Genomic DNA, 13,223 nt, shown 5'->3' with positions numbered 1-13,223 from the left:
ACAGAGAATTCCAGTACCTCCTTAGTTGTGCCAGCATTTTATATATATATATATATATATTTTTTTTTTTTAAATTTTACTCATTCTAGTAGGTGTTTGGGGTATCTCATTGTAGCTTTAATTTGAATTTCCTGATAATTAGTGATGTTGAACATGTTTTTATTAGCTTATGCTCAGCTGTACATTTTGCATTGTTTAAGTGCCTATCAAAGTATTTTGCTCTTTGCTTATTGGGTTATTTCTCTTATTATTTTTATTATAGTGAAATTGTTCTTTATATATTCTGGATATAGGTCCTTGGTCAATATATGTATTGCAAATAGTTTCTTCCAAGATGTAGCTTTCTTTGTCTTTTTAGTTTGTCTTCTGAGAAATGGAAATTTTTAATTATGATAAAGTGCAATCTATATATCTTTTTTCTTTTATGATTATCATTTTCTGAATCTTTTGTAGGAAGTCTTTGCCAACCTTAAATTCACAGTATTTTCCTACCTTTGCTTTTGTTTTATACCTTTAGGTTTTATGTTTAGGTCTATGATCTATCTTAAATTATTCTTTATATATAGACTAAGGTAAGCATCAAAGATTATTTTTTTCCATACAAATATCCAGTTGTCTTTATAGCATTGGGTAAAAAGACTTCCCTTTACCCACTGAATCATTTTGACCTCTATATTTAAAAAAATTGATTATATAAGATTGGGTCTATTTTGGATACTCCATTGTATTCCAATATTAGCATATTTGTTTTGATTACTATAGCTAAATGGTAAGTCTTTAAACAGGTTATGATACTGCCCAAATTAGTTCTTTTCCAAGGTTTTTTTTGACATTCTAGGTTCTTTACATTTCTATAGAAATTTGAGAATCACCTTGTCAGTTTCTACAAGACCACATTCTGGGATTTTGATTAATATTGCATTGAACCTAAGATCAATTTGGAGAGAACTGATCTATCTTTTTTTTTCCTATTTTATTTTTATTTCAGTTAGTTAATATATGGTGCAATATTAGTTTCAGGTGTACAATTTACTGATTCAACACTTAGAAACAAAACTCAGTGCTCATCCCAACAAGTACACTCCTTAATCCCCATTACCTATTTCACCCATTCCCCTACCCACCTCCCCTCTGGTAATCATCAGTTTGTTCTCTATGGTTAAGAGTCTATTCCTTGGTTTTCTTCTCTCTCTCTCTTTTTCTCCCCTTTGCTCATTTTTTTATCTCTTAAATTCCACATATGTGTGAAATCATGGTATTTGTCTTTCTGACTGTTACTTATCATAATACTCTCTAGCTCCATCCATGTTGCTGCAGAGTGCAAAATCTCATTCTTTTTTATGGCTGAATAACATTCTATTGTATATGTATGGCACTTCTTTATCCATTCATCAGTTGATGGACACTTGGGCTGTTTCTGTAATTTGGCTATTGTAGATAATGCTGCTATAAACCTTGGGGTGCATATATCCCTTTGAAGTAGTATTTTTGTATTCTTTTGGTAAATACCTAGTAGTGCAATTGCTGGACTATAGGGTAGTTCTATTTTTAACTTTTTGAGGAACTCCATACTGTTTTCCAGAGTAGTTGCACCAGTTTGAATTCCCATCAACAATGTAGGAGGGTTCCCCTTTTTCCACATCCTCACCAACACCTGTTTCTTGAGCTATTGATTTTAGCCACTCTGACAAGTGTGAGATGATATCTCATTACAGTTTTGATTTGTGTTTTCCTGTTGATGAGTGATGTTGAGCATATTTTCATGTGTCTGTTGGCCATTTATGTCTTTGGAAAAGTATTTATTCTTCCCATTTTAATTGGATTACTTGTTTGTTTGTTTTATTGAGTGTTGAGTTTCATAAGTTCTTTATATATTTTGGATACTAACCCTTTCTAAGATATGACATTCAACACCTGACTGGCTCATTTAATAGAACATGTGATTTTTGATCTTGTGGTCCTGTGTTTGAACCCCGTGTTGGGTGGAGAGATTACTTAAAAACAAGCAAAATAAAGAACACCATGGGATCTCCAGTTAAGTCATATAATTTAAAATTTTATTTTCCAGTTTCTTATTACTTTTATATGTATATATGTGTGTACATAAGAGTTATTTCCTAAGATGATCTTATATCATATGGCTTTAGTAAATTCACTAATGAGTTCTAGTAAATTTCTTACAGATTCCTTTGAATAGCACGACCTTGTCATCTGCAAATAGAGATAGTTTTAGTTTTTTCTTTCCAATCTACATGTCTGTCCCTCCTTTTTTCTGCTTTTTTGCATTAGCTAACACCTCTATTACTGTGTTGAATGAAAGTGATGAGAGTAAACGTCGCTAATCTTGTGGGGAAAGTGTTATGTCTTTTATCATTAAGTATGATGTTTGCTGCAGGGTTTCATAGATGCCCTTTATTAGATTAAGGACATTTCCATTTACTCTTCATTTACTGAGAGCCTTTATTATAAATGAGAGTTGAATTTGCAAAATACTTTTTTTTGCATATGTTGAGACAACTATATGATTTTTGGGGAGCATTTCTTCTGTTAATGTGATGAACTGCATTGATTAATCTATAATATTAAATCAGCATTTTATTCTTGGGGTACTTTCATGCTAGATATATTTTTTGCATTTTGCTGAATTTAATTTACTATTTTGTTAAGGATTTTGGGATGTCTACTGGGATGTCTGGGTGCCTCAGTTGGTTGAGCATCAGACTTTGGCTCAGGTCATATCTCATGGTTTGTGGGTTCGGGCCCTGTGTTGAGCTCTGTGATAACAGCTCAGAGCCTGGAGCCTGTCTTCGGATTCTGTGTCTCCTTCTCTCTCTGCCCCTCGCCCACTTGCTCTCTGTCTGCCTGTCACTCAAAAGTAAATAAACATTAAAAAACATTAAAGAATTTTTGAATATATATTAACAAGAAATATTGGCCTATGGCTTTATTTATTTATTTTGTAAAATAGTTATATTGAACTAAAAAAATGAATTGGACATTGTTCTCTACTTCTCCCTTTTCTGAAAGAGTTTGTAAGATTGATATAATTTGTTCCTTAGACTTTTTTAAAAATATTTTTTATTTATTTCTAGGGGAGAGAGAGAGACAGCGTGAGCAGGGGAGGGTCAGAGGGAGAGGGAGTCACAGACTCTGAAATAGGCTCCAGACTCTGAGCTGGCAGTCAGCACAGAGCCCGACATGGGGCTCGAACTCACGAACCACGAGATCATGACCTAAGTGAAAGTCGGACGTTTAACCGACTAAGCCACCCAGGCGCCCCTGTTCCTTAGACTTTTAATAAGATCCCCAGTACAGACATTTGGGTCCAGAGTTCTACTTATTGGAAGGTAATAAACTACTAAGCCAATTTTTAAATATAGGTGGTGCTATTCTGATCTTCTATTTCGTCTTAATTTGTGTTTTTAAGGATTATGTCCAATTCATCTACTTGTTGAATTTATTGGTATAACACTGTTCATAGCTTTTCATATTTAATATTTAAAAATTTTCATGGTCTCTAGTTATACCATGTCTTTCATTTCTGGAACTGGTAATTTGTATTGTATGGTTATTTTTTTTTTATTGCTGTGACTTTCAATTATATTGATCTTGTTAAAGAATCAACATTTGGTTTCATTCAGTTTGTTCTATTTCTTCTGTTTTCTGTTTCAGTGATTTCTACCCTTATTTTAATTATTTTCTTACCCTGACTTACTGTGGGTTTATTTTGTTCTCCTTAACTTTTTTTAGTGAATGCTTAGATTATTAATTTACTCCTTTTCTTTTTTTAATTTTTAAAAAAAATTTGTTTATTTGTTTGAGAAAGACAGAGACAGTGTGAGTCAGGAAGGGGCAGAGAGAGAAGGAGAGAGAATCTCAAGTGACCTCCGAGCTGCCAGCACAGGGCTTGAACTCACAAAACTGTGCAATCATGACCTAAGCCGAAACCAAGAGCCAGATGCACAACCAACTAAGCCACACAGGCACTGCTCCTTTTTTAAAATGTAAACTTTAAAACCATATCTCTCTGCTAATTTCTACAAATTATGATGTTATCTTTTTAATGATTTTTTAACTTGAAATATTTTCTAATCACCCTTGTGATTTCTTCCTTAACCAATGGATAGTGAAAGTGTTTTTTGAATTTTCAAATACTTTGATTTTCCAGATTTTTTTTGTCATTGATTTTTAATTTAATACTATCGTGGTCAAAGAATATACTTTGAATAATTTCAACACTTTAAATCTATTAAATTGGTGAGGGTTCCATGTACAGTTGAAAAGAATGATGTTGGTTGAGGTGATATGGTGATCTATATATGTCAGTTAGACCAAGCTAATATATAGAGATGTTTGAATTTTCTACATCCTGACTGACTTTCTGTCTAGATCTTTTATTAGTTACTTAGAGAGGAGCCAGAAAGTCCTCAAGCATAAATTGTAGATTTGTCATTTATCCATTCAATTCTGTTAGTTTTGCTTCATTTGAAGATATATAATTATTTGCAATCACAATTAGGATTGTTATGATTTTTCTTATTGACTGACTCTGTTATATGATGTATCCTTTTCTATTTTACTTCTAAAATCCTTACTCTAAAGTCTATTTTCTCAAATATTGATAATCATTCCAGTTTTCTTACAACCAGTGCTTACATAATATATATTTTCCAGCTACTCTGTTTTTATATTTCGAATAAGCTGGATCTTACTGTTTTTAATTCAGCTTGACAGTCTCAGCATTTTCAATTTGTGTAGCTAGTCCATTTTTATGTAATTATGGATATATTTGCACTTATTTACCATCCTGTAATTAGGTTTCTTCTTGTCTCATGCAAACATTATGTCCTTTTTTTCTTTTTTAAACCTTATTATTATCTAATATTTTATATCTTTCATTGGACTTTAGCTACAACTCTGAAAAATCCTTTTAATTTTTTTAATGTTTATTTTTGAGACAGAGGCAGAGTGCAAGTAGGGGAGGGACAGAGATAGAGGGAGACACAGAATCTGAAACAGGCTCCAGGCTCTGAGCTGTCTGCACCAAGCACTACCTGCGCTTAAACTCGTGAACCAGGAGATCATGACCTAAGTCGAATTTGGATGCTTAACCGACTGAGTCACCCAGGCATCCCGTCCAACTCTCTAAATTTTTAAAATGTCAACCCAGGACTTGCAATAAGCATCTGTAGCTTATTGTAATCTATGTTCAAATAATATTATTATATGTCTTCATGTGTCCTTTAAAAACTTCATAGCAGCACAGTATTTCCCTTTATTCTGTGCTTTGTTCTTTTATTTATTTTTGATTTAAAATTTTTTCATGTTTATTTTTGAGAGAGACAGCACAAGTTGGGGGAGGAGCAGAGAGAGAGGAGGACACAGAATTGGAAGCAGGCTCCAGGCTCTGAGCTATTAGCATAGAGTCCGGTGCAGGGCTGGAGCTCAAGAACCATGAGATCTTGAACTGGGCCGAAGTCGGATGCTTAACTGACTGAGCCATCCAGATGCCCCTGCGCTCTGTTCTTTTGTTGTCATATTTACTTCTACACATCTTTTATACTCCACGATACTTCATTATGAATTATACTTTCCAGAGCCAATGATCTTTTAAAGGGATTTTAAAAATAGGGAAAAATAAATTATTCTTACCCACTTACTTACTCAGCTTCTATTTGTATGCCAAGGTCGATTTCACTTTTGTTTGTTATGGAAATTTTCTCTGGATGGAGAATCCTAAATTGACACTTCTCTCCAGCTCTTTAAAGGTATCATTTCTTTCTCTTACTGGCTTTGTTTCTGATGAAAAGGCAAAGGTCATTTTATTATTTTCCCATATTACGTACGTACGATCTTTTTCTCCCTTGGTTGCTTTAAAGATTTTCTTTATTATTCATTGTCAGCAATTTGATTATGATGTGTGTTGGTGTGATTTCCCTTATGTTTATTCTGCTCTTGGTTTGTGAGCTTATGGGACCTGTGTTTATATTTCAAATCCAATTTGGAAAATTCCTAGCCATTGTTCCTTCAAACATTTTTGTGCCCCGTCTCATCTCTTGTCCTTTTCTGAGATTCCAATTGCATATTTGTTAGACTGCTTGATACTGTCTCAGGGTCACTGAGGCTCTGTTCAGTTTTCTAACCTCTTTTTTCCCCCCTTATGTGTTTAAGGCTGTGTTGTTTTGATTGCCTGATCTTGAAATTCACTGGTTTTCTTCTTCTACTGTATCTAATCTTAAGTTAAGCCCATGCAGCGAATTTTTATTTCATTATATTTTTTTAGCTGTAAACTTTCCATTTGGTTCCTTTCTATGGTTCCATTTATTTATCGAAGATCTCTGTTTCCTCATTGTACTCATAGCTTATTTTAAATCTTTGAACATGAAACATGCTTATAATGCCATTTTTCAGTGTCCTTGTCTATTAATTAAATCACCTTTGTAACTTCTTGTTCTATTTTTATTTACTGATTTTTTTTTCCTCATTGTGGGTCAAATTCTGCTTTGTTGTGTGCCTAACATAGTTTTTATTGGATTCTAGATAATGTGACTGCTGTGTTTGTGAAAGCGTGAATTTTGTTGTCTTCCTTAAAGCGTATTGAATTTTATGTTAAATTCTTAACATATTTGAAGATTAGCTTGATCCTACTGAGGCTTTTCCAGGCTTTGTAGGGCAAGTTTAAAATAGGTTCTGCTGAAGTAGACTTATTTTCAGTCATTTTCTTTCTGAGGTCTCTTCTGAATAGATGCCCTAGGTGTTTAAGAAGGACTGTCCACGCAGTTGGCCAGAATTCAGATGACATCCTTCAAACTTACACCAGTCCTGGTGGTTATTCTGGTTATCTAACTCCAGGTAGTTGTTCTCTCCTCAACGATTTTTGCCTGCTTTCTTGTAATCTCATCGCATATGTTTGTGATTTAGTATCGAACCAAAGATCAAAGGGGACTCTTAACATTGATTTCTGGAGAACTTTCTCTGGAATGGATCTCTCTTTGCCCTTCAAATTCTGGTTGCTTTCACCTCTCTCACCTCTGTATGCCAATCTCAGTGGGGACACTGCTCTGCTTCATTTCTGCCTGTACTCTTTGGTTCTAAAAAATGCCTCATGAAATAATCTGGGTCAGTTGTGGGGTTTTCTCTCATTTGTTTACCTTCTATCATGGACCAAAGTCCTATGATTCCTGTTGCTTAACACCTGAAATTTACATATATGAAAGTATATATATTTTTCACACCCCGTTGTCAGTCTTCAGGAGGGGTAATCCAAGATCTATTAACTCCATCATAGTTGAGCTTGGGAGTCTTGTTAAAATTAAATTAAGTCATAAAAAGTGGCTGCTGATGGTATCAATTTAAGGGTTACATGGAAATTTGTGGTGGGTTAGTGAATCAAAGTATTAGTTACTAAAACATGTTTTACGAATATATTGATCACTTCTTCATTCTTATTATAGGGACTTCTACAATAGTTATTTTTTCCTCTACTGTCATTACATAAACACTTCAATGTCTACCATGTCTTTCTTTTGCTCTTATAAGCAAGTTATTATTTAACAACAAAGCTGCTGAAGAATACTGCTCATTGATGAGTGTGTGGTTTTCTGCAGTTTTTATTGTGCTAAAGCTACTCCTCATTATCATGAAAACACCATAGCTTGTGCATAAAAACAAAACAAAACAAAAAAAAACAACTACCAAAGAGAGTAGATTTGGGGGATATTGATGGACAGGATGCATCTTGATAAACTCATCCAGCCCACTGAGCTGTGATGAACATCTCCCTTCATTTGGATGAGTGAACACATGGTGCATCTCATTTAAAAACCAAAACGGTTTTCAGAAATTTATAGTAGCATGAAGCCATAGTTTAATAATGTCCTTTTGACAATAAGCATGTCTATAAAAAATGGCTTGCATTGACCAAGGGAGGACCTTTGGGGAAGATTTTTAATGCTGATGTTACCATGACATTGGCCTATTTTCAATGTGTCTGCCTCTCTTGAGGATCTGAGCAGAAGGCAGCCATGAAACTGAGTACGTGGCAGAGAAATGAACAACCTGTAATACCTACTCTGGACTCTGTCCCATAGCAAATATTTTTGATTGAGGCAAAAAATCTGTTTGACTTTAGGGAAAAACGCAGAGCAGTAAAACTTTTGAAAATTAATGTATGGATTCAGGCTTTATGGCCTGAGGTCACTTGGAGATTAGAAGCCTGAGGGAAGAAGAGAGTGTTGGCCTAATTCTATTGTCTTTGGAGGTTAAGTGGTGGACATTATGAAAAGCCAGTTCTGTGCTTTCAAAGCCCTCTGCATACCAGAAAACAGAAGTGGGATACTTTGCTTTTCAAATATGCCTGTGACCCCTTTCAAGTCCCCGTTTTAACAGACTCTTGAGGAGACAGATTATTCTGAACCATGTGAACCAAAGTGAGAGTGGAGCAATACTTGAAATCTTTTGCTACATACAGTGGTATGCTGGTCAACTGGCTCTCTGAGGTGGGGGAGGAAGCCCTTATTTGTAGTGCTTACTGATTTCAATGGTGTAAATATTGCCACCACGACCAAATTCAAATGACTGGATTTTAACTCCAGCCTTACAAAATTGCTGCATATGCATAATGGGCATACATTCATGTGGGTATTTCCAGCATACCAATGGACATATGATATTCTACAGTACAGGAGAGGAGATGTGGGAGACTTAGAATTCTGGCCCCATTTTTTGTGAAGCATGACTTTGAGAGAATAACCTTTCTGACTGTATCCTATAATTTATGATTTATTAATACCGTAAAGTGTTGCTGTGAAAATGGAGTGAGATAATGATTGAATGCTTAACACAATTCCTGAAACACAGTAAGCGTTCAATAATTGGTAGCTATTATTGACTCTGTGCAGTTTTGAGATAATCTAGTGCAGTGACATGACAGTAACTGCTCTTTTAAGCTGAGGATTGGGAAAATAGATTTAAAAACTACTATGAATTTTGTAACCTTTTCAAAAATATGTTTTATTTTAATCACACCAGGTTCTATCTACACTTTAAAAGTATTTCTATAACCACTTATTTATTTTAACTACAGGACGATGCTTGGGTGCATATGGAGTTTTAGATATCTTTTAATAAACTAATGACTTCACAAGCATCAAAAATCTTGGAACCCCCATACTGATAATTTTGCAGTGGGAAGTTGGGTAAGAGGAATCCATCATCACCTACACAGATGTGTAAACAAATGAATTCCTAAAAGGCCCTATAGTCACTTGTACTCCCACAGATGAAGCTGTCCAATCCAAACATCAAAGCACTTTTGTAGACTTGACAATGGAACTGTGAGTAAGACCAAGTTTTATGTAAATTGGGTGGGGCTGATTTCATTTTTCTAGGATAATGTTCTCATGAAGCATAAGTGCTTTTACTTCTATCTCAGAACCCTATTCTTTTGAGGAGAACATCAGTCTATTTTGACCTCTGAAGAAAATACCGGTGAAAGTGACTCATGTAGTAGTTTTATAGGATGGAAATGTCTTTTTGTCACAATCCTTGTAGAGTTTTGAAGTTCACACAATTATTATTATAGTTTCCTTATATCAGTTTCATTCAAAAAAAATCTCTGAAATTTTAAGTCTAAATAACTAAGATTTTATTCTTTTAATAATGGAAATACCATAAACACTTTATAGAAAATATTTCAAGAGGTAGCATAAGAATATTTCTAATGTTCTTTTTTTTTTTTTTTTGGTGGAAATAACAAGACACCTATTTTAATGCTATTGTGCCAGGCCTAACAAAATACGTATACTACATTTTTATTCATATTTAACAAATGGTTCTGATTGTATCTGAATTCATGTCCATCAGTGGTAATAAGACAGCAGCTACAATAATTCAAAATAATCCAGAGAGCATCCATGGGTTTTTTTTAGCCTCCCACTTTTGTGTAATCTTGAAGCTTCCCTTCCCAATTACACTGTTGGAAAATCACTGAGAAATGCAAATGCATAAGAGGTTGTCAAGCAGTTGTGTGAACTGGCAAGAATAATAATGTTGACAGTTCTGTAATCACTGAGCATACAAAAGCTGACAGGACAAATACTCTCTTTCCACCAATTGACTAAATGTGTGTTATTGCTGCATACTTTAAAAAACACAGGTGAAAACACACCATTCTCTGAGTTGCCCTTTTAAGCATTTTCAGACTCATCATGGCTTACTGACTCGAGGAAAGCAATAATGCTATTTAATACTGAATTACTTATTCTGTAGTCAGCTGTGTTGAATGCATTATAAGGACACATTTCATTTTCAGCTATGGAGCAAACAATGGCCAAATTATCCTACAGAATATCCCAAATAGACTACTTTTCAGAGTCAGTCTATCATTACCCATTGATTGGGCATCCTCCAAGGAGCCACCAGGATGGTTGCTGTGTCTGGAAAGTCCTCATTGTCTGGTGAGTCAGGTACCGGACCTGGAGGGCTTCAAGTCTGGCTCGTTTATCAGAGAGCTAGGCTGCCAGTGTGAGGAGTCTCAGATATAATAAGACAAAAAGTCAGGAAAGATCACTGAGGAGCAGGCAGAGATGATTCTGCTGTTTGTCCACTTGCCTCGGCTCTCAGTTCATCTGCCTCTGATTACTTTTTTAATATCTGTGTTAGTTTCCTGGGGCTTTGGTAATAAAGTACATTAAATTTAAGAATCAAAACAAATGAACAAACAAAGAAAAGAAGAGACAGACAAAAAAGGCTCTTAAATACAGAGAACAAACTGATGGTTACCAGAGGGGGAGGTGGGTGGCAGGATGAGTGAGATAGATAATGGGGATTAAGAGCTCACTTATCACAATGAGCACTGAGTAATGTATAGAATTGTTGAGTCACTATGTTGTACACCCGAAACTAGTATAACACTGTGTGTGACCTCTACTGGAATTAAATTAAAAAAAAAAAAAAAAGAAAGAAACTTCAGGAAGAACATAATGATGGCTTGAATTACATTTGTGACAGTGGGGATGGACAGGTATGGATGCATTTGTGATGATTAGGAGGCAGAATTGAGAGGACAGGGCCAACGCCCACTGTATTGTCATGGTTACCTAGGTAGGTGGTGGTGCCATTTACTGTAATGAGGGAGTCTTGGATAAAGAACAGGATTTGTAGGGAATATTGTTCTTTCGGTTTGGACACATTGAATTTGAGGGTATAAGTGGCATCCAAAGGACTGCATCAACTTGACAATTGGAAAACTAGTTCTGCAGTTGAGGGGAAATGTCAGGATGGACCTATATGTTCTGAGGTAGTTATAATAGTGATACGTTTGAAACTGCAGGACTGTCTTTGACCAGATGGAGAGAGAAGACTTTGAGGAAGATAAGGGTTTGATACTGGGTTCTCAGGATCTTCAGTATTTGAAGAATAAGCAGAGAAAGGGAAGCAAAACGGGAAGCAAGATCGGAAGCAGGGCTGAGAGGTAGGAGGAGATAAATTAGAAGATGTGACGTGATGTGACAGAAGCCCAGGGAAGGGAGAATTTCAAGGTTGTAAACATGTCCAATCCTTCTGAGTGAGATGACAAATGAAAAGTGTTAATTAGACAGCAGCATCAAAGTCATCGATGGCCTTATCAAAAATAATTTTTGCAAAGCAGAGACGACAATGAGTGTATTGGAATGAACATATTGGTGAAACAAGGAAGCTGAAAAGTAAGACTTTTGTACTATCTTAAAGAAGTTGGTTTGGGAAAGATGGGCCAGTGGCTACAAATGATGTGAGCCTTTGTGTGTAGCTGTTTTAAACAGGGGATTTTAGTTTAGATCAAACATAAATACTCATGTAAAGGATTCAGTGGAGAGAGAGTTATTTAGGGCACAGGATAAAGAGGGGGAAATTGATGGTCTAAGATTCTAGAAGTTTCAAAGTGTGGGATTTGTAACAGGGAGGGAGGAGGAGAAGAGTGCAGAAGCCCATTTAGCTGCAGGAAGTTGAGGGAGTTTATATTTCATGGTTTCCAGTTGTTTTGAATGATAGGAGGCGAAGTAATTTCCTGAGTGAGAGGAAGAGAGGCTTGGCAGTTTGAGATTGAAACCGTTGTTGGAAAAGAGTAGGAAGGCTATTGTAGAAATTAAGTAAGAAAGCATGCTAGTTCAGAGATCTTCCTCATTTTGTTTTTCAGGTGTGTTTCAAATGTCTGGGGCAGAAGCTGGTACATAGTAACCACTTAGCCTATTTGTTGAAAGAATATTTTATGAATGTGAGGTTTTGAGTTGACCATTGCCTAAGGGCCAAACCACAGAGCCAACATCCCCTCTTTGTCTATGTTTGACTTTGAGTCCCTTTGTACAAGTTGAAGATAGTTCTTGGCAGACTCAAAAAGGACTACTGGCTTTGGAGATTTGAAGTGATGTGACAAAATGTAGCTTCTTCTGTATTACAGTTGGCAGCCACCAGAAAGGATTTCCGCATCTGTATCCTAGTTCCTTTAGAAAGTCAGTCCATTTTCTGTAAATCCTTCTTTCAGACACTTTCTTTTTTCCTTTGAGAACTGTTTGTTACAGATACTTGCACACTTAGGAAGCTTTTGTCAAAGGATTATTACATCTTTTTAAAAAGGTGTCCACATTAAAAAGGGATTTGTTGTGAAAAGGGTGGCAATTATTTCACATTTGGAATTATCATTGCCATTGGAAGCGTAGGGGCCAAGGGCAGGCTGCCCCAAGATGGGCCACTTTAGCATGAACATTATTTTGATTTCAAAGTAATCAAAACCCGGCAAATACTGGAAAAGCTCTCTTCTTTGTCCTCAACTGCCTAAATTTACATCGCAAAGGACAGCCTTTACTGGGAAGAAAGCTATTAAGAGACTCCCCTTTACCTAAGAAAATTATCTACATAATAGGGCAAACTTTGGTTTTCAGAACATCTTTCACCATTCTGCTAATGGCCTTCCTCTCCTCTGTATCTTCTGACCCTACCTATCTCCTTAGTTCATGTGAGCTTCACGTTGCCTCACTGTTTGTAATTTCCTGTTTGTGTGGATTCCCTGTATATATGCTGTTCAATTAGATTTTCTCCTTAATCTGTCTCATGTCAATTTGATTCTAAATCCAGATAGAAGGACCAACAGGCAGGGTAAAGTCTTCCACTCCTCCAGAAAAGATCAACGGCATATTTCTTACATCCTTTCCCTGTGATAGTTCAGTGTTACCGCATACCAAATGGCT

This window comes from Crocuta crocuta, unplaced genomic scaffold (genome assembly GCF_008692635.1).
Source record: "Crocuta crocuta isolate KB4526 unplaced genomic scaffold, BGI_CrCroc_1.0 scaffold19, whole genome shotgun sequence".
In the NCBI taxonomy this organism is placed as follows: Eukaryota; Metazoa; Chordata; class Mammalia; order Carnivora; family Hyaenidae; genus Crocuta; species Crocuta crocuta.
This window is presented reverse-complemented; position numbering follows the sequence as displayed.